Source organism: Equus quagga, chromosome 3 (assembly GCF_021613505.1).
Source record: "Equus quagga isolate Etosha38 chromosome 3, UCLA_HA_Equagga_1.0, whole genome shotgun sequence".
Classification (NCBI taxonomy): domain Eukaryota; kingdom Metazoa; phylum Chordata; class Mammalia; order Perissodactyla; family Equidae; genus Equus; species Equus quagga.
Window position 1 is genome coordinate 106,712,414 of NC_060269.1, and position 13,929 is coordinate 106,726,342.

Consider the following 13,929-nt stretch of genomic DNA (forward strand, 5'->3'; position numbering starts at 1 on the left):
TGTAGATGTAATGCGTAATTTAGAATACTTTTGAATTTTAGAGATGAAAGTAATAGATATATTTACTTACATCGTATGATACCACCTTCAGGGTCCAGGATGTTACCTTTCCATCAAACATATGTTTCTCCAAGGAAGTGTGTGAATATTCACAATGTATGGAATAAAAGTACATTAAGTTCAAGTCAAATCAGACTTGGTAATAAATCAGTAATAAAAACAATATTTCTGGTGAGAAATTTTTTTCAGATTTTTAGATGAGGATTTGGGGTCTGAATGTAGGATGAATTCTGTCTTTGTTTCTCTCTCTTGATATTGACAGATGATAGATACATAGATATATATGTGTGCACATACATATAAATATATACACACAAATAGATATACACATATATTTTTGCTTCTACCATTCACACAATTTATCCTTGAATAGTTAATAATTATATAGAAGATATAGATAAGCAAAACAAAATAAAATGATAAATAACCACATTTAGAAATAACTTTAAGCAAATGAATAATTAGTGAATTTAATCCCAGGCAATTTTGAGTTCTGCTTCTATTGGTAATAGATGAACTAAATTGAGTGTTAGGAGAATTTCATCAAGTTATGCTACTAATTTTGTCAGCTTAGATAAATTACTAAACTCTCTTGGTTTCTCTAAAATGAGATTCTTGGACTCTGCCAAGAGAATGTTCAGTATAGGGTCTCTCAGTTTCCTTTGGTCTAAAATTGTTTAACAGGGTTATCATCACTACTTTTCCAGAACGTTACCTTAATTATGTTTATAAGATGTCCACTGCCAAATAAAAACAAATCTGGACTGGGTTAGGGAGATGTTAATTAGAAAGACTATTGCAATAGGGAGAATAATCCAAAGTTAAGCACAGCAAGTCTCTCAAAATCAAACAGAAAGAGGCATTTCATTTATAGGAAGAAATAGGTCATAAGTAAGGGGAAGTTGAATAAACGATGGGAATTGATCAGTGGGATCTGAAAAGAAAAGTGTTCTGATATAGTTAAACTATTCTCAGGATAAGCTAAGAGAGTCCATTCTACTTTTTTGGTGCTTGCTCAGCCTGGGAGGTAAGTGGAGCTCAGGCGCGAGTAGGAAGGAGAGCCTGACCAAATGTGGTCAAGATAAAGCCAAGGGTAATGAACGGGCAATTGGGGATACTTGGTATCCATCCATTTCCCATGGAGACTGGTACCCTTCTCTGAGTATTTCAGATCTAATTGATTTATTTTTAAAAACTTTACAATTCCTTCCCTTAAGGGAATTCTTAAAAATATAAATATCGTCATATCCACAATATACATACTGTTTTACTGTGTTGAAATTATTTCATCCTGTGAAACCCATGCTGTTGCCTAATATTTCATTACAAATCCACTTTTCTCACTTCACTACCAGTTCTGTTTAAATGAAAACAATCCAACGATATGTAATTTCATTCTAGTTTACACTCACTTAGGCAAAAGTGCTCTACTTTAGTTGTCTATGAAAAGAATAATTATAAAATATGTAAATGTATATAAATTTGTATAAAGATGAAAATATAAAAAATAATATATATTAAATAATATATATATGGTTAATTCAGTATATTCGGCCTTCATTTATGGACATAGTCACATCCAAAAAAATATATATTGTGCCCACAGTTTGCATAGCCATATACAGAAAGTCCCAACCTCCTCATAAATAAACGTTTGATGTAAGTATGATCAATTTTATGATTGATAAAACTTTTATTTAGAGAGGTTAACTGACTTGCCTATGGTTTCTAATTTAAAAAAATAGATCATGTATTAAAACTGTGATGTGCTGTGGCATCTTCATCTATCAACTTGGACACTCAGGCTAAGTAATTGATTCAAGGTCATTATATGATGTTCTCAGCTCTAATTATCTTTAATTTGTCTATGACTACTTATTTACTTTAACACTATCAATTTCAGGATCAATTATCTTCTCGTTGATCACATTATAAGCACAGGTTTTACCTGCAGACCTATCCAATGTAAGTGCATCAGTGCTTGGATAGTCTCAAAATCAAAATAGCCAAAATTTCAATTTGAGAAATATGGTTCCCCTGTGTACTCTATCACTCTGTTCCTTACAGTGATATGAAACATATAATTATTATTTTTTGTTATAACTTTTATCATTTATTAAATGTAATTAATATTTTAATCTAAATTGAAGTGAGAAATTTTCTAGATAAACAGCAGGTTCTAAAATGTCTTATTATAAAAGACGTCAAAAATACATAAATCTTATATCTTTGCTCATAACAATAATCGTAAACATTATTGAAACCTTGCATATTTATGTGCTCCTAAACATCTTATTTGCTGTTTTATTTCTTTTTTTGTGAATCAAATTTCTCAAGTCATACAACTGAAGGAGCCTTAGGTATTTGAGAAGGAAAGAGGAATTGTGGGTGTATCCAAGTCTTTTTTCTTGCTGAAAGTAAAAACAAATATAAAGAATGAAGTAGTAAAGAAAAAAAAGAAAAGGAAGTGGACAGGAGAGAAAAGCAGAATATTAAGCTTCTTAAGAAACAAAGATAAACAAAGTAAAAAGATCTAAGAGACATCAATATGCAGAATCATTAAAAAATATTTGTAACTATTTAAAAGAGAAAATAAATTTTATATTTGACTAAAAGGAGACCCAAGAAAAAAAGTTAAGTCCGTTGATCCAAGAGTGTACTGAGTATGCTAAAGTCCTGTTGAGAGCAGAATCACACGTAATTGTATCAATGTAGCCGGTTAAAGACTTCTAGGATTTTCATTTTCTTCAGTTGTCCCTGGGTTAACGTGTAAGGCCTGATCTCTTGGCTCCCTTTGATAAATCTAGAAAATAAGGTGAAAGGAAGAAAATGAATAAATGGATCCAAGAATATGCTCAGCTGAGAAGTAGAATATTTCTTTTGTAAAAGTACTGAATTGTAATGAAAAGAACAAGGCCCTGGTTCAAACTCTGAAGGAGAAGGAGAAAAAAAGACTGAGATTGAAAAGTACACATTGACTTTCATATTTCATGTTTTACCTATTTCACATCAAAACGTTCACCAAAAATCCTTTTGGGGGTCGTGCATGGCAAGAGGTCATACACTGATAATAAATAAGAATCTGTGTTCAAAAGACTAGGTAATATTTCTTGAAGGATTGAAGAGGAATTTAAGATCCAAACTAGGTAAGTCAATCATGCCCAAGGTTTACTTTTATTGCAAGTGTAGGTCACAGAAAAGTAAAATGTTTAGGCAGGAGAAAAATATTAAAATATGATATTATGGTCAACATATCAAGTACATGGAGATCCACAACAAGCAGGAGTCAGGACTTAATCAAAAAGATAAGAGGACTTGATAGCAAACAGGTAAAAACACTTTAGCAGTCTTGCCTAGGGGAAGAGCAGCATCCAGAACAGATTCACTCTTCTTGTTGAGGCAGCAACAATTCCCATCATAGGTAAAAGTTCCAACAGACTATGCTGAGCGCTGGACTGAGGTAAGGATTGTGAAGACATTTCTCCTGGCATGCAATTCTTCCATTTTCCTGTGATTCATAAGGCCCCCTTGGAATAAAAACATAATAATGCTCTGAGGGCTGGGATCATAGTTACTCTGGCTTCTGGATGGTGTCTGACATATAAATGTGTATGTACTGAACTTTTTAAAAACTTGAATAAACAAAAACCAAGGTAATTCGCATTTCAGGTAGTAACAAAATAAGGCACTAAGGTAGGCAGAATTCTAAAATGGTCACAAGGATTCCTGCTCCTTGGTATACACTCCTTAGATAATCCCATCTTCTTCAGAATGGATGGGGCCTATCAATGTGATGGTATAAAATTTCCATGAATAAATGACCTTGAATAGCAAAGGTGAAGGGATTTTGCAGCTGAGTTGAGTTAATTATGTCTCTTTGATCACATGGTTGCGCCTGACCTAGTCAATTGAGCCCTAAAAGATATTGGAAACAACAACAGTACTTTTCTTGATGGCTTTAAAAAGCAAGTCGCCATATTGTAAAAGGAAGGAGCCATGTGGTGAAGGTCCGAGGGTGGTTTCCAGAAGCTGAGAGGGATCTTCAGTTGACAGATAGCAAGAAAATGGGGACTTCATTCATACAACCTCAGGAAAAAGTGTTCCTCCAAGATCCTGAAGGAACCTTGACACAGAACCTTCTCTAGTGAAGCCTCTGTGTGTAATGGCAGCCTGGCAGACAGTTTGGTTTCAGCCTGTGGGACACTAAACCGTTCGCAGACTTCTGATGTATAGAAAACGTGAGATAATAGGTGGGTGTTGTTTGAAGCTGGTAAGTTTGGATAATTTTTAAAGCAGCAATCAGTAATTAATAAGACACATAACAAATATCTGGTAAATACATTTAGTATATTATTAAACAACATTTCAAAAACATCTCATTGTGGCCTTCCTTCTCAAATGCATTCAATATGAAAGTCAGAAAAATCTGGTAATTTAGTTTCTGCATCTATTATACAGAAGCCATAAAACTGATTCCCACAGTATCATAGTACTTCACAACTTTGTAAAAGATACAGATATTAGATATAGATATGGAAATTAGGGCTGTATCACGACAAAGCACACCAGGAGACAGTTCAGAAAATAATAAATGCTAGCCCTTATTTGAGAAGTACACTTACTAGGATTGAATATCAATGAATCATAATTGCTAGATGCTTTCATATTCCATCTTAGCAAAATAAAACTGTCTAATTTTAGAAATGTTGAAAATGTCAATGTATGCAAATTTGAGGAAGGGTTGGAAATCATAGGGTGACAGAAGGGAAGAAAGAAAGGAGATGAAATCCTACAATTAGATCTTCCTGAGATGAATATGAAATGTAAAATACACATAAAAAGACTAGTAGTATTTCTTCAATTGCCAATGTCACCATGTTCTATAAAATGGTAAGTGGCGAGTCTGTGTTAAGATAGATGAATAACCCTAAACTTTATAACCTGTAAAATAGGATTTTGAAGTTAATAAATGGGCTGTTTCACTTAAGACATTCTCGCCAAAGCTACAAATATAAAGTACGTTCTCCAGAGAATGTTTGACATCTTTCGTAAACCCATTACCAGTATGAATATTCTTTATGACAGATCACGTTACCACCTCCTTACATTCTGAATATATAGGAATTCATAACATTAAATATACATATTATGCATTGCTTCCTTTTTTTCCTCTCTGCTCTAAAGATTTTGTTAAATATATTTTAACAGCTACTCTCCTCCAAGAATATTAATTTGATTATAGTTTCCTAGACTTGATTTTTTAAGTTATATTTTTACTTTTTTAATAGGTAATATAGTCACAAAGGAAAAAATCAAAAGGAAAACAATGGTACATTGTGAAAAATAAGCATTCTTCTTACCCACTCCCTCAGTTTTCCTCTTTCCAGATCCAGTGATGGCTGCAATTGTCCATCTCTTGTGTTTTCTTAGGAAAATATTGTATGTGTATATAACTGCATGTGTGTGCATCTGTGTACATATATATTTTTTCTGTGTGTGCGTATTAAAAGAAACTTCCCTAACCAATTGCTATTCCTACTCTCAAGAGTCAAATTCTTTTAACTTGTAAGTTTTCATTTCTGATGGTTAATTTCATTTCTTTAAACAACACACTAATATTTACAGATCTTGTATTAATTTGAGAACGTTTATTAACTTTTGAAATAGTAAATAAAAATCTCGCTGACTTTGCCACCGTTCTCCTCCTTTTGGCCTTGCAATTATGTGTATTGTAACAATAGAAAATATTATTTCTTATTCCATCAACTATTGAAACCTAGTAATTAAGTGTTAAAGCTTCTAAGGACAATTAATAGAACAGGAAATCCTGGTGTACTATAAACATATGAATGTTACTCAATCTGACTAGCAATGAAAGAAATAAAAATAAAATGTCAATGAGATACAGTGTTAATTATGCGACCTAGTCGAGCTCCTCTACGTGAACATTTATACCACTATGATGGAGAGTAATTTAACTATGTCCAGAAGAGTTTAAGAAATACATATTCAGCAATTGCATGTCATTTCTTTATGAGAAATTCATAAATGCATGAGGAAACTAAAGAATGCTTTTTGCAACAGTGCACAAAAAAATTCACAAACCACAAATAATTTCCACTGATAATAGAATGGATAAATAAATAAATCATGGTACACTCATCTCTTGTTAACCACAGAAGATTGGTTCCAGGACCCCTACAGATACCAACATCCACATATGTTCAAGTCCCTTATGTAAAATGGCATAGTATTTGCATACAACCCACACATATCCTCCGATATACTTTAAATCTTTTGTAGATTTTTTATGGTACCTAATACAATACAAACGCTATGTAAATAGTTGTTATACTGTATTGTTTAGGGAATAATGACAAGAAAAAAAGTCTGTACATGTTCAGTACAGATCCGCCATCTAGACCTTTGGATCTGCGATTGGTTGAATCCGTGGATGTGGAACCTGGAGATTCGGGAGGGCTGACTGTGTATTTGTGCAAGTAAAATACTATACCGGAATAAAAATAAATGTACTGACATACCGACATCTACATTGATAAATGTCACAGATATAATTTTGACTGAATAAAAAATGTTTTAAAAGAATACACAAAGAATGATACCATTTGTATAAAGTTCAAACAGACGATACATCTTCTATGTCATTGGGCATATATACATGTGAGGTTTAAGCACAGAGTAGCAGTTTTCTACATGTTCACTGTCTTGCCTCTCTCCTTTAACACTGTATCTGGACAATCCACATCACTGTATAGACCTGCCTTACTTTTTTAATCAGCTCGGTTATATTCCATTGTTTTGGTGTAGTACAGTATCTTAATATACACACACTCTCTCCCTTGATCGTTATTCTTGCTTTAACCTGTCTCATACTAATACGGTTGTCTTTAAAACTGCATATAGATGATGGCAGATCTACACGATTAGAGAAATTTGTGTCCTCGAATCAATGTTGAAGAGGATTTACCCATAAGCAGGAAAAGCCACATTAAACTTTATAAAAAACTGCAATGCATTGTGCCACTTGTAGAAAGTTTACACTAGGCCCTTAATCTAACATATTGTTTGTAACTGTATACATACAGACATGTAATAAAAGTATGAAGTAATGCATGGAAATGATGAACATCTGATTTAAGGCCATTGTGACCTTTGGGTGTGAAGGCTCGTGAGAGATACAGGAGTGTGATCCTATGTGAGAACTATACACGGCTGGACCTCCGTTGGCCCTGTGTTACTTCTTAAATTGTATATGTATTTTATTATGTTTTTTATACCTTTTGTAGGTTTGATTTATTTCACAAATACTTGGGTTTGAATTCAGTTTCTTCACTCATTTCTCTCATTACATGAGTGAGTAGAAATAAACTATTTGGGACAATTTTCTCTTTTTAACCTAAAATCTACTCTATTTCTTTCAGTGATTAGCACAATAATTACTATTTAGCATTAATTCAAGATATTTTTGTTTGTATAGTTATTTTTATGTTATTCAGTCATGAAATTAGACTCATAGTTAATCCTATCTTTGTCTTCACTAAACTGGTAAAGAACTGACTACCATTTGTTAGGTATACACGACTAAAACTAATGGTCTATAACTTTTCTAAGCTACATGTAGTTTTGATATTAGAAGACATTGTGACAAATTCAACTATAAAATGTTATGTATATTTTAAAGTACAGGGTAAATATCAAGTCACATTTAGAAAAGGAATGAATTATAAAGAAAAAGATGGTAAGGAATAAAAGAGAAAAAGAGGAAAAGGAAGAGATTTTCTCATATACCTTAATGTTTACCTACTGATTTAAGAAAATAAATGGGACTCAATAATTCACACAGCAACAATCATTTCCAGACTTTAATCTCATATTGATAAAAATAATTTTGTTAGCTTGGAGGCTTATTTGAATTAATTATCTTGTATGCTTACAAGGTGTGAAAACTAAGCTACACGTGTTATGGAAGAGTGATTTAAGAAGTAAGATTATAAGAATTAAGAAGGTTTTAATTCAAGAGAAGTAATTACTCCAATATGCATAACAACCTTGGCTATTTTTCTACATAAGCTAACAGATTCAAACAACTAAAGGAGAGTGAGATTGATTCCTTAAACAATTTAATCAGCTGCACAGTTTATTAGTGTTCCACTTGCCAGGCATCATTGGTTGCCTGCCTTCCTTCTTAAAACTTTGCACTCAAATTTCATATAAATACCGAGAATAGAGGCTAATTTTTTTCAAATAATAAACCCAGATATACCTGGAATATACCTGAAAACAAAGTGTGAAAGGGGGCCAGCCCTGTGGCCAAGTGATTAAATTTCCCTGCACTATGCTTTGGCGGCCTGGGTTCTCGGGTTCAAATCCCGGGTCTGGACGTACTCCACTCATCAGCCATGCTGTGGAGGCATCCACATACAAAATAGAGGAAGACTGGCACAGATGTTAGCTCAGGGCTAATCTTCCTCAAGCAAAAAAGAAAAAAAAAGAAAGAAAGAGGAAGATTGGCAATGAATGTTAACTCGGGGTGAATCTTTCTCACCAAAAAAAAAAAAACGAACAAAAATAAACAGTGAAAGCTTGGCACAAGGATGTTTTACCCATATTACTTACAGAGAGCCCACTATTTGCTAGGCATATGTGATGGCCCTGAAAGAGATTGAGCTGTTTTTTAATTGATACTCTGCATTAATTATAGTTTCCTTCCAGGAAAATACATTTGGATATATAAAAATATTTTCAAGCACAATCATTATTAAATGGAGAAGCAACTATTTTTTAAGCTTTAAATGTACCCTTATTACCTCTTTTTCAGTTGTTTTCAACTCCCCAGTACATTCTCTATAGTATGTGGTTACAAAAATCTTCACATCTGTTGTGGTAAACGCTCAGAGGTGGAATGTACCCCCCCATGTACCCCAAATTTGGTTTATTGAGACTGATTGTACCAAACGTGCACCAGAAGGGTATGAAAAGTTTATTGTTCATATAATGAGGTTTTGGGGGAGAACAGGGCAAGCTCTCAACCTGGTCTAAGATTGACTTTGAGGACTGGGAAAGGAAGTTGGCTTGGCTTTTCCGACGCCGCAGGGGTAGAGCTGGAATAAGTGAATAAGCACCAGTGAGGGCTGGCCTGGGTGACTTCTCTGCCAGTGCAAAAGCAGGAAGCACCTGGGTTTTCTGACTAGTTTTTCCAGATGTAGGGCAGAGGGGAAGTGGCAGTGGTTGGAGTTGAAAGTGATATTCAGTCAAATGCCAAAAATGGATTCAAATTCATTATGATAATCTTAGTGTGTCAGAAATTGCTAAAGAGTGACCTCACCTGTTTCTTTTTATTCCTGAGCACGTTGCTGCACTACATGCTTCAGGATTTGAAGCATTCAGGGATAGCCATGTGACTGAGTTACAGCCGTTGAACTTTGACGTTAAAACTCTGGGTCTACATTTTGAAATGTGTATTTCCTGTTTATTTCCTTATATTTCCTGTCTTGATGCAGAGTAACACAATGATGTTTATCAAGTCTTCTTATACATATTAAATGTGTAATTAGTTTACCAGTTCATTGCTTTCCCAACCAGGATAGCAACTTCTCATGCTGCTGGGCATTTTTTTGTTAGTAGCTTTCTGCTCCAAATGAAATAAGCTTCCTTTAGCAGGGAGGCTGAAAGTTTTCCTGACTTGTTACATCCTGATTTAATTTGTAATTGTTAGACTTAACTAAACCAAGGAGGGCGTATGAGAGAGGCTCAAGGAAGAATGCCACAGATTCGCACTCTTTTTACCCAAAGTTCAATAATCTTTCAAGAAAAGAAGGTTCAAATTTGTTGCATCCCTTTGATCAATTTCCACATTGCTAAAATGACTATTTTTCACAATTTTGTTCAGTTTTGTGGTTGCTTTTCAGGGTGTGATTTTGCCAAACTTCTCAATCATGTGTGTCATAATTTCTCCCTCCCTCATTTCTGTTGAATTTCCTTTCTTCTTTTCTAGTTTAAATCTTCCGGTTTCTTTAGAATATTTTTTGTAGTGTCCATTCATGTATTTGTACATTGCTGTCAATTTTAATTTTAATCTGTATTTATAAAGTGATTTTTTCTTTTATTCCTGTTTTTCCGGAGTTCAGACATCATTCTTTTTATTTTTTGTCTGTTCAATAATTTTTCTGATTTAAGCTAATTCTGATTTATTTTCCTCTTATTGCTATTATTATTTTCAATATCTCATTTTCAGTCAGTTTGATATGCTGGGTTACACATCTGATTGTGGGCATGTTTTGTGTTTCTTTCTCACTATTCACCTCCCCCTCTACTAGCTGAAATTTCTGGTCTTTACCCTACTGACGATGTCCTACTCAAATTGACTGGTGTTCTAGTAATCCCTACTCAGTTGAGAGTTTTGTCTGGCAGGATGTTTTGGCCAATTAGTTGAGTACTTTTAAGGCCAAGTATATATCAATACTCAAATATTTTCCTACATGCTAGAATTCATGCATATTTCACTCAGCACAAATTGGAACTCCAAAACTCCTTTTGACTTTGACTGTTTTTCTCAGATAGGCCTAGCAAATTTCCGTTCTATGTGAAGACCCACTTAGGTAATGAGGATTTGTTACAGATCTCTGTTTTCTGTGCTTCTGAAAATCGTTTCATGCTGCTTTATTATCATTTGCTTCCTTCTAAACTGATTTTTTTTTGTCATGTAGATATTGTTGCTTTTGTTGACTACTTCTGGTTTGTAGCTTATAAGGATTACCTTATTGCTTGGTTTTTATTGATTAGTTTATAGAGGTTGTTTTTATAAGCTAGTTTGTATGACATTTTTATTTATATAGGATAAGGACTTGGGAGATGTTTTGACACCATATTACCTTGCTGTAAGCTGATCTTTTGACTATTTCTCTGCTATAAACTGGTCTTTTAAATGGTTCTCTTAACACAGTTTGGAAGAAATAGGAACAAATGGGACATTTTAGAATGATATTGAACAGGAGAAGAAAAAAGGTAAACCCATACAATATGGGATATATTTCCGAAGACTGATGATATTAGCCTGGTGAAAGTGGAAAATCAAGAGAGATATAACTACCATATTTCTTTTCAAACTTTTATTTTGAACTAACATTAGGATTACAAACAGTTGCAAAAATATTACAGAATTTTGATATACCCTTAACCTAGCCTCCTCTACTGTTATCTTCTTAAATAACCATAATGTAATTACCAATAACCTGGAAATAAACATTAGCAAAATACCATTATCTAACAGCAGACCTTCATTAGTATTTTTTTCAATAATTATCTTTTTTTTCTGATCCCGGATTCAAAGATATCACATTCTATTTGTAGCAGTTCCTTAGTCTTTCCTTGTCTTTCATAACCTTGACACTTGAAAAGCACTGGTCCATTATTTTGTAGAAGGCTCCTCAATTTGGAATTGCCTGATGTGGTCTCATGATTAGAATGAAGAGGTGTAATTTTGTCTAGAGAACCTCAAAATTGTTGTGTCCTTCTAAGAGCACCACATTATGTCAATATGTCTTACTATTTATTACAGGTAATGTTAACCTCGGCCACTTGGTAATGATGGCATCTATGAAATTTCTCCACTGTCGTGGTACCTTTGTACTCTCTTTATAATAATTAGTATCTTGGGGAGAAACACTTTAAACCTATGCATATATCATATTTCAAACTTTCACATGCCAACTTTAGTGAACATGGGAGAATTTTGTCTGCAACCATTATTATTGTGATTTTTATTGCCTTCTTTTCTTCTCCATTTAATTTTTGGAATTCTCATCTAAAGAAGAGCTGTTTCTTCTCCCTCATATATTTGTTTAAATATTTGTTTCTATTAGTATAGACTTATTCATATTTGTTTTACCCCATGGATTTTATTTTGTTACTACATTACTAACTTCATACATTTTGGCTCAAATTGTCCCAGTTTTGATCTTTAGGAGCTCATCAAGTCCACTACTCTGTTCTTTGAACAATTCCCCATTTAAAAAAAAAAATTAGCACTACCTTATTTCCAAGAGCATGAGTTGTTCTAGGCTTATCTTATATTTTCTTTTCTCCAACCCTTATATTAGCTACAACTCCAAGAAACCATGATTTTTTTTCCTTTGAGACTAGTCTTTAGAAATCTAGATTTGGGTATTAGTTATGCTGTCTGCTACTAGTGTGTCATTGCTTCTTGGCAATCTTAGTGGATACAACTGGAAAATATATGTGTATGTATAAACCTACAAACACACAGCTATATTTCTCTCTATCATCCGTCTGTCTAGCTATCATCCATCTAATATATCTATTTCTTAAAAACCAAGAGATCACACTAATAGCTCTGATTGCAGTCCAACACTACAAGGTTGTTTTAGCCTCCTTTTGTTTTTTTGTAACTTCTTTCTCCAACAGTGAGAAGTCTAGCTCTCATTATCTACTAACTATTCCTTATTTGTTAAAGATTAGTATATGTATAAAGCATTTTAGAATTGCTAATCCTTACCCCTGTGATAAAATTATAACTATATTATAGTATAGATGCACAATTCTTTTTGTCTTTATCCAAAGACTATTTTCCAAATTTACTAAGAAAATGTAGGTTACTTTGTTACAGTTTGTATTCTTTCGTCTCCCTCACACATCCAGTTTGATTTTCATTATTTACTCAGTTTTTCAGTATGTGACATATTACTATAGATTTAAGAGTAAAAATCCCTACTACCTCACTCCCATCCCCCTATTCTTTCCACCCTTGCCCACCCACCAACAATAGGTGGCAAATCTCTTTCATTTTTAGTTTCTCTTTCCTCTGTTTCCTTTACACAAAGGAGTAGGTAAATTTCTGTTTTTGCTATCGTCTTTGGTCAGATTTGAAGGGTAGCATACTATCAATATACTTTGCCTGTTGTCATTTTCTCTGAACATTATATTCCAGGAATAAATCCATATCAATTCACATATATCTTCTTCATTCTTTTTTTAACTGCATAATAATTCATTTTCTGAATTAACCATAGTTTATCCACCACTGTTTTATTTTGGGGCATTTAAAATGAGTCCAATATTTTACAATTACAAACAATGCTGCAATGATTAGCCATGTGTATATGTTTCTTCTTATTTAGAGCGCTGTATCTTGAGGATGCATTCTTGAAGTGGGATTGCTAGGTCAAAAGGTAAGCACGTATGTAGATTTTTAAGCAGTGTTAAATTTTCCTCCAGAAAGATTATAACAATTTCATTCCCATCAGAATTGTATGAGTGTGTCTGTTCTCAAAGCGTCTCTAATGGAATGTGTTATCGTGCTTTTTAATTTTTGTCAAACTAATACATGAGAAATGGGAGCTCAGTTCTTTGCATATCAGGGGTATTAGCCTGGTACATATTGTATTATTTCCTGTCACCTCAGTGGTTTTCTTTTGATCTTGTTTTTGGTGTGTTTTTGTAAGTCAAATTTTTATTTCATTAAATGTTGCCAGATTTATTAATCTTTTATTGCCTCTGGTTTTTGAACCATAAAGTATTTTTCTGTACCCCAAGTTTCGGAAGAATTCATTCATATTTTATTTTAGGAGTTATATGCATTGTTTTGTTTTTACGTTTAGATCCCTAGTCCATTTGAACTTTAATCTTATGTGTGGTGTTAGATGTGACTCTAATTTTTTTTCCAAATGGCTAGCGTGTTGTCTCAGCACCCTTAATTAAAAATTCCACCTTTTCTCCAGTGATTTGAATGGCTGCATTTGTCATATCTGAATTTTCCATGTGAATTGAGTTTCTTTCTGGCATTTCGATTGCATTCCACTTGCTATTTGTCTATTCATGTGCCAGTACTAC